We start from the raw sequence: 8,755 nt of genomic DNA, 5'->3' as shown, positions 1-8,755 counted from the left end.
ATACAAAATTCTTGAAAAAGTAATGTATTCAAGAGTAGCATCACATATCTGTAACAATGAGGTATTAACGACATGTCAGTTTGGTTTTCAGAAAAGCTTTCCAACAGAAAATGCTATATATGTTTTCACTGATCAAATATTAAATGTTTTGAATGACTGAACATCACCCATTGGGACATTTTGTGATTTCTCACAGGCTTCTGATTGTGTGAATCATGAAATTCTTCTAGATAAGCTTAAGTATTGTGGTATGAGTGGGACAGTGCACAAATGGTTTAATTCATATTTAACTGGAAGAATGGAGAAGATTGAAATAAATACTACAGATATTTCCAAAAATCAGCAGAGTCCGGAGGTATCAGGAATAGTGTCTTACAGGTTGCAATATAGGGTCTCTATTGCCCTTAATATATATTAATGATATGCCACTCTATATTCATGAAGACACAAAGCTAGTTCTTTTTGCTGATGATACAAGTATAGGAATCACACCCAACAGACAAGAATCAGCTGTGGAAATTGTAAATAATGTCTCTCAGATAATTATAAAGTGGTTCTCTGCAAATGGACTCTCACTAAATTTTGAGAAAACACAGTGTATACAATTCTGCACAGTAAATGGCGTAACATCATTGGTAAATATAGACTTTGAACAGAAGTGTATTGCTAAGGCAGAATATTCAAAATTTCTGGGTGTGTGCATTGATGAGAAAATGAACTGGAAGAAAACATTTATGATATGCTGAAATGGTTAGGTTCAGCTACTTATGCTATTAGGGTTATTGCAAATTTTGGTGATAAACGTATCAGGAAATTAGCCTACTATGCCTATTTTCATTCACTGCTTTCATATGGCATCATATTTTGGGGTAATTCATCATCACGAGAAAAAGTTTTAATTGCAACAAAAGAATAATAGCTGGAGCCCACTAAAGGTCACCTTGCAGTCATTTATTTAAAGAATATTCTCAGTACCATATATTCACTTGTGAAATTTGTTATTAATAACCCATTCCAATTCAAATATAGCAGTGAAGACAACACTAGAAGAATGGGCGATCTTTGCTATTCTGGGTTAAATCTGACTTTGGTACAGAAAGGGGTGAATAATGCCGCCACAAAAATCTTTGATCATTTGCCAAATAGCTTTAAAAGTGCGACAGATAGCCAATGAGCATTTGGAAACAAATTAAAAGAATTTGTAAATGACATTCTCCTTCTACTCAATAGATGAATTTTTGTAAAGGAAGTGGCAACTGTAAAATAATAATAACAATTATTCTTATTATACTGCTAAAGAAAACTTATGTTAAAGTGACACGTTCCACGTAATTACGAAATATCGTATTCAGGATCTATGGAAGAACTATTAATGTAGTGTAATGATAACCAGAACAAAACTGACTTGACGTGATGGACAATGTGAATACACCTTGACGTGACATCGCCGTGACAGACAGTGTGAATTGGCCTTGACTTAATGTTCAATTATGGCAAACTGACAAGAGGAAAAGCTGACGAAGAAGTCTGGGACAAGTTGGTCTGAAGTGAGAAAACAAATTTATATTAAAAGAATTACAGAAATATGGGCACACAGGAAAGAAAATCTAGAATTAATTATTTTGTGCAGTCTGAAATAGGGCAATTCGAATAAATATAATAATAAAGTTATGTTTATCCGCATTCTTTTTAAGATCTGGCTTTCTGTGTCAGTAAAAATTTCTGAAAAAGCTTTTTCCTTTTGCAAGAACCTTATATTATTGTGGGTAAAAATTTTGCGGGAAATTACGAGCTCTAGCTTAATGCATATCTTTCGTGGATGATGTTTGGAAGCACATTGCGGCCGGCGTGTTGCATGTGTGGTGTTGGTGGTAAATATGAAAGTTGGGTGGGTACGTTCTGGCTTTTGAATTGAAATGTATAATGGTTGGTGGAACAGTGATCATAGTACTTGTGTTCGTTCACATATAATGAACAAATAACGGGCAACGTCTTTTCAGTTTATGTCAGTTGTACTCTTGAAGTTTGCTTTGTGTAATAGTGCTGTGTTAAGAGCGAAAAATATTGAAATCTAATACTTAACATTTCCACAAAACCTCACTGTTACCTGCGGTGACCTCGAATAGAGAAAGAATCTCTGTTTTATAGAGGGACTTTTTTATCGGCTGAAACTTGCTGAGGTAATACACATCCCTTGCATGTTATAGTATGTATACATATTTTTGTTGTTATAGTTGACATAAATTTATCATTTTGTAATACTGAAATGTAAACAGTTTATGTAAAAGAAGCAAACAACAAAAAGCTTGAATATTACTGGTAATTTTCGCAGTAGCTGCGTGACATTTGTTAGTAAACAGCAGCATTTTAATTTTGTGCTTAATCTTTACTTATACGTAACAACGAGTGAACTATCTGTTGATATTTGTATGGTACATGCACAGGGAAAAAAGTTACCATTTGCAATTTACTGTTAAGGTGTTCTTCATATTTACATGGATGTATGGATGCACAGTAGACAGGTTGCTGCTGCTACATAAAAGTAATCGACCATTTAAGTACGAAGATGTATTATAATAAGCACATAAGAACAAGAATTTAGTAGTAGTAGTAGTAGTAGTAATAGTGGTAGTTTATTAATCCAGGAATCACTGTGTGACAATAGAGTAACTGTGAGTTTAACATAAGGAAGATATATCAATATTTATTGCTAGTGCTGTGTTATTTACCTGTTAGGATTGGATGAACTGTTGCAGTATTACATTTGAATAAAACAATAGTGAAATAAATCGGGTAATAGTAATTATTCTGCCACTAGAAAAAATTGATCCACAATCACTTAATACATTTTGCTTTAAATAGCTCCACTGGTAGAGGCTGAACACTGGTAGTGCACTACAGATTTTCATGGGCAGTATCAGCAAAATTTGACTGTTGAATAGTGTCTTAGACCAATCAGTGGTGCAGAATAGGACAAGGATGTGTATTCTGGTTGAAGGCCAGTGCAAGGGTATTAGCCTTCTTCCTAAATTAAGAATTAGTTAAAAGATGCTTTACGTAAGACACCCCAGTATGAGGATAAATTATTTATTTATTGAGATTTTCGTCTGTGAAGAGGTTTTTCTGCAACATAACAAATAAACAGAAATTATTACATGTTACATTGTTGTTGTTGTTGCGGTCTTCAGTCCTGAGACTGGTTTGATGCAGCTCTCCATGCTACTCTATCCTGTGCAAGCTTCTTCAATTCCCAGTAACTACTGCAACCTACATATTTATGAATCTGCTTGGTGTATTCATCTCTTTGTCTCCTTCTACGATTTTTACCCTCCACGCTGCCCCCCAGTACTAAATTGGTGATCCCTTGATGCCTCAGAACATGTCCTACCAACCGATCCCTTCTTCTAGTCAAGTTGTGCCACAAACTCCTCTTCTCCCCAATTCTATTCAATACCTCCTTATTAGTTATGTGATCTACCCGTCTAATCTTCAGCATTCTTCTGTAGCACCACATTTCGAAAGCTTCTATTCTCTTCTTGTCTAAACTATTTATCGTCCACGTTTCACTTCCATATGTGGCTACACTCCATACACTCTACATTTTATATCCTCTCTACTTCGACCATCATCAGTTATTTTGCTCCCCAAATAGCAAAACTCCTTTACTACTTTAAGTGTCTCATTTCCTAATATAATTCCTTCAGCATCGCCCGACTTAATTCGACTACATTCCATTATCCTCGTTTTGCTTTTGTTGATGTTCATCTTATATCCTCCTTTCAAGACACTGTCCATTCTGTTCAACTGCTTTTCCAAGTAGCAGAATTACAATGTCATCGGCGAACCTCAAAGTTTTTATTTCTTCGCCATGGATTTTAATACCTACTCCAAATTTTTCTTTTGTTTCCTTTACTGCTTGCTCAATATACAGATTCAATAGCATCGGGGAGAGGCTACAACCCTGTCTCACTCCCTTCCCAACCACTGCTTCCCTTTCATGTCCCTCGACTCTTATAACTGCCATCTGGTTTCTGTACAAATTGTAAATAGCGTTTCGCTCCCTGTATTTTACCCCTGCCACCTTCAGAATTTGAAAGAGAGTATTCCAGTCAACATTGTCAAAAGCTTTCTCTAAGTCTACAAATGCTAGAAACATAGGTTTGCCTTCCCTTAATCTTTCTTCTAAGATAAGTCGTAGGGTCAGTATTGCCTCGCGTGTTCCAACATTTCTATGGAATCCAAACTGATCGTCCCCGAGGTCGGCTTCTACCAGTTTTTCCATTCGTCTGTAAATAATTCATGTTAGTATTTTGCAGCTGTGACTTATTAAACTGATAGTCCGGTAATTTTCACATCTGTCAACACCTGCTTTCTTTGGGATTGGAATTATTATATTCTTCTTGAAGTCTGAGGGAATTTCGCCTGTCTCATACATCTTGCTCACCAGATGGTAGAATTTTGTCAGTACTGGCTCTCACAATGCTGCCAGTAGTTCTAATGGAATGTTGTCTACTCCCGGGGCCTTGTTTCGACTCAGGTCTTTCAGCGCTTCGTCAAACTCTTCATGCAGTATCATATCTCCCATTTCATCTTCATCTACATCCTCTTCCATTTCCATAATATTGTCCACAAGAACATCGCCCCTGTATAGACCCTCTATATACTCCTTCCACCTTTCTGCTTTCCCTTCTTTGTTTAGAACTGGGTTTCCATCTGAGCTCTTGATATTCATGCAAGTGGTTCTCTTTTCTCCAAAGGTCTCTTTAATTTTCCTTTAGGCAGTATCTGTCTTAACCCTAGTGAGATAAGCCACTACATCCTTACATTTGTCCTCTAGTCATGTCTGCTTAGCCATTTTGCACTTCCTGTCGATCTCATTTTTGAGGCCTTTGTATTCCTCTTTGCCTGCTTCACTTACAGCATTTTTGTATTTTCTCCTTTCATCAATTAAATTCAGTATCTCTTCTGCTACCCAAGGATTTCTACTAGCCGTCGTCTTTTTACCTATTTCATCCTCTGCTGCCTTCACTATTTTATTCGTCAAACTACCCATTCTTCTTCTACTGTTTTTCTTTCCCCCATTCCTGTCAATTTTTCCCTTATGCTCTCCCTGAAACTCTGTACAACCTCTGGTTCTTTCAGTTTATCCAGGTCCCATCTCCTTAAATTCCCACCTTTTTGCAGTTTCTTCAGTTTTAATCTACAGTTCATAACCAATAGATTGTGGTCAGAGTCCACATCTGCCCCTGGAAATGTCTTACAATTTAAAACCTGGTTCCTTAATCTCTGTCTTACCATTATATAATCTATCTGATACCTTCTAGTATCTCCAGGGTTCTTCCATGTATACAACCTTCTTTCATGATTCTTGAACCAAGTGTTAGCTATGATTAAGTTATGCTCTGTGCAAAATTCTACCAGGCGGCTTCCTCTTTCATTTCTTAGCCCCAGTCCATATTCACCTACTATGTTTCCTTCTCTTCCTTTTCCTACTGTCGAATTCCAGTCACCCATGACTATTAAATTTTCATCTCTCTTCACTACCTGAATAATTTCTTTTATCTCATCATACATTTTATCAATTGCTTCGTCATCTGCAGAGCTAGTTGACATATAAACCTGTACTACTACTGTAGTAGGCATGGGCTTCGTGTCTATCTTGGCCACAATAATGCGTTCAATTTGCTGTTTGTAGTAGCTTACCTGCACTCCTATTTTTTTATTCATTATTAAACCTACTCCTGCATTACCCCTATTTGATTTTGTATTTATAACCATGTATTCACCTGACCAAAAGTCTCGTTCCTCCTGCCACCGAACTTCACTAATTCCCACTATATCTAACTTTAACCTATCCATTTCCCTTTTTAAATTTTCTAACCTACCTGCCCGATTAAGGGATCTTACATTCCACGCTCCGATCCGTAGAACGCCAGTTTCCTTTCTCCTGATAACGACATCCTCCTGGGTAGTCCCCACCCGGAGATCCGAATGGGGGACTATTTTACGTCCGGAATGTTTTACCCGAGAGGATGCCATCATCATTTATCCATACAGTAAAGCTGCATGCCCTCGGGAAAAATTACGGCCATATTTTCCCCTCGCTTTCAGCCGTTCGCAGTACCGGCACAGCAAGGCCGTTTTGGTTAGTGTTACAAGGCCAGATCAGTCAATCATCCAGTCGGTTGCCCCTGCAACTACTGAGAAGGCTGCTGCCCCTCTTCAGGAACCACATGTTTGTCTGGCCTCTCAACAGATACCCCTCCGTTGTGGTTGCACCTACGGTACGGCTATCTGTGTCGTCGAGGCACGCGAGCCTCCCCACCGACGGCAAGTTCCACGGTTCGTGGTCCTTATGTGTTACATAAGATCTTAATTTATCTCCTTCCGATTTCTCTGCAGGTGTTTGTGTTGTAAGTCTTCCTCCTCTGCCTCAGGTCTTCTCAGTGTTAACTGTACATTTTGGAACAAGGTGGTCATAGGTGACCTCCTCTCTTCTTTCCCTCTGATTCCCATTCCAGGATCATTTTTGGTATTCTGGTTTCCTCCTTTCTTCTTACGTGGCCGTACCATTGTAACTTCCTTCTATCCCTCGTGTTGTGTATTCTTTCTCTTACTTCCATTGTCTTTACTATTTTGTTGTGTCCTTTTTTTCTCACCTTCATCAGAAGTCTATTTCTACTGCTTGCAGTTTTCTTACATGTTTCAGGTTAGTATCCGAGTCTCCACTCCGTGCTCTCTAGTATCGATTTTTATGTGATTTTTTGGTTCAGTTTATTACATTTCTGCTTCGAGATTGAGCTGAACGTCCCAATGACCTTACTTCCACTGTTCTATCTCGGATTTTTCCTCCAGCTCTAAAATGTATCCCAAATAACGGAAATTAGTGACCTTCTTAATTTTTTCACCCTCTGTTTATAAGTCGTCTGGATCGTTAGTGAGGTATTCTGTTTTCTGGTACCGTAATTAATCTTCGATCACCAGTTTCTGTATTCCGTTGCTAACTGGTTATATCTCTTGTTTTCTGCTATATCTGCTAGATTATGGCAAACGGTAGATGGTGTGAAGAAACTCCATCTCTGATTTCTAACCACGTCTGTTGCATTTACAAGGCCATATCTTAGGACGTATGCCTATAGAGATTTTAAATAATGTTGGTGAAATGGGCCAGCCTTGAAACAGACTCTTGCTTGTTCTAAATTTCTGTGGATTTGTACTGCCAATTTTCCCTTGACATATGTTATCTTTATATATTTTGTGTGTTATTTTAATTAAAGGACCCTTTATGTTCGATGTATGTAACACTCTCCAAAGTAGTTTTCTCATGACAGTATCATTTGCTTTTTTTATATCTACGAAAATTAATCTTTTGTTTTTTGATTTTTCCCTATGTTTCTCTAAGATCTGTTGTAATGTGAAAATATGGTCTACGCTTGATCTACCAGCTGTGAAACCACATTGTTCTTCCTGGGTTTTAAAATTTATTTCTAGCTTATTTTAATCATTTTCCCAAAAATTCTCGTTAACATGTTCATAACACAGATTCCTCGATAGTTTGAGCAACTTTTGAAATCCCCTTTGTTAAATATAGCATTAATATAGCCCGACTTCATTTCCTTGGATGCCGAATCTCATGTAACATTTTATTTAAGAACCATCTTATTAATTTCACAATTTTGTCACCACCATAATTTAAGAACCCAGACTGATACCACCTGTTCCAGGTGATATGCCACTCTTCCCTGTTCTTAATACCTTACTCATTTCACTTTCTAAAGTTTGGATCTCCTCCTCTTTCTGTTCCTTTTCTTCTACTGTTCCTTCCCCCATATACTCTATCCTCATTTAATAATTTCCAGAAATATTCTTCCCATTCTTTTGGTGTTATTAGTTGAAGATTGGTTTAGGTTTTTGTCTCCTGTCCTTTTAATACTGACCACTGAGTGCACTTCTTTCGCTCTCCCAAATCCCAGTTTATCGACACTGGCACATATCCTTTCCCGTGCTTCATTTTTTGCTATCATTATTTTTTTAATCACTTTATCCAATTTATCATTCAATGACTGGTTAAATGCAGTCCTCTTTTCTGTAACTGACACCTCAATTTCCTCTGACAACTGCTCTACTGTACAGCTGTGGTTGTTTCTTCTTATTCCCAGCACCTCTGTTGCTATATTTATAACACTGGATTTTATGTATTAATATATTTCCTCTGTACTTCATTGAAATGTTTCTCCCAATCTTATTTCCATTCTGGCAGCAAAGAATGTTCATATACTTTCATTTTGTAGGCTGTCAGTATTGAAGTGTATGTTTTGAGCTTTCTGACCACAGTTCGTTTTAATGTTTTTAGAATAATTCTTTGCATTCTTCCATGGCCAAAAGCTCTTCGTTTTTACCAGATAACTGTGTGATACACACTGGGCTCCCATATAAGATCTAGCATCTGCTGCCTTGAATCTACTTGTCTGACTAATGATAGTATGATCTATTATAGAGCAAAGTTCTCTAGTATTCTGTTGCCAAGTATATTTATGGATAGCCTTGTATTTAAAAAATGTGTTTGTAATTTTCAGTCCAAACTGTTCACAAATTTCAATCAATCGTTCTCCATTGTCATTACATTCTGTCCCTCCATGTTTCTCCACTGTTGGACATGATTATCTAATTCCTACTCTTCCATTCATATACCCTATGACAGTTAGTTCTTTCCTCCTTGGAATTTTTTCTGTAGTTTCCGTAGGTATCTTTCTCC

The 8,755-nt window shown here is 37.3% G+C and overlaps 1 protein-coding gene across 2 annotated transcripts in view; it reads left to right on the top strand.

Moving 5' to 3' along the window:
* Positions 1-1,854: 1,854 nt before the first annotated feature.
* The window catches only part of LOC126162064 (putative ATP-dependent RNA helicase TDRD12), a 429,957-nt gene continuing 423,056 nt past the window's right edge, over positions 1,855-8,755 (top strand). For both annotated transcript variants that reach the window (XM_049918325.1, XM_049918324.1), the window contains exon 1: positions 1,855-2,180. The gene's annotated coding sequence lies outside the window, so the exon portion shown is untranslated. The remainder of the gene's footprint in view (positions 2,181-8,755) is intronic.

Source organism: Schistocerca cancellata, chromosome 2, assembly GCF_023864275.1.
Source record: "Schistocerca cancellata isolate TAMUIC-IGC-003103 chromosome 2, iqSchCanc2.1, whole genome shotgun sequence".
NCBI lineage: Eukaryota > Metazoa > Arthropoda > Insecta > Orthoptera > Acrididae > Schistocerca > Schistocerca cancellata.
The sequence above is the reverse complement of the archived record's forward strand: the minus strand, read 5'-3'. Positions and strand labels throughout refer to the sequence as shown.